Genomic DNA, 306 nt, shown 5'->3' on the forward strand with positions numbered 1-306 from the left:
CGCCGCCCCTCGCGCTCACCGCGGGCTCCGCGCGCGCCCCACGCCGCGCCGCGCCCGGCCGAAGGGAGGGGCGGGGCGGGGGTCGCGGCCCCCTCGGCAGCGCCGCGCGCCCGGCTCGGCAGCCCCCCGTCCCTGACCTACTTTCCGCCTGGCTTGCCACCCGACGGCGCACCACTAACCTACTTTCCAGCCAATGGCACCCTCCCCCGGCCCCGCGCCGGACGCGCCCGCCCGCCAACGGGAGAGCGGCGCCGCGCCCGCCCGGGCCAATGGGCGGCCGGGAAGACGCCAGCGCCCGCCCCCCCC

General features: G+C 82.4%; 1 protein-coding gene across 1 annotated transcript in view; it reads right to left on the minus strand.

The window, feature by feature from the left end:
- The window catches only part of ARNTL (aryl hydrocarbon receptor nuclear translocator like), a 51,710-nt gene extending 51,648 nt beyond the window's left edge, over window positions 1-62 (minus strand). The window contains exon 1 of the mRNA XM_027651368.1: window positions 20-62. The gene's annotated coding sequence lies outside the window, so the exon portion shown is untranslated. The remainder of the gene's footprint in view (window positions 1-19) is intronic.
- Between the last annotated feature and the right edge of the window lie 244 nt (window positions 63-306).

This window comes from Corapipo altera, unplaced genomic scaffold (genome assembly GCF_003945725.1).
Source record: "Corapipo altera isolate COAL_440 unplaced genomic scaffold, ASM394572v1 78, whole genome shotgun sequence".
NCBI classification, from domain to species: Eukaryota; Metazoa; Chordata; class Aves; order Passeriformes; family Pipridae; genus Corapipo; species Corapipo altera.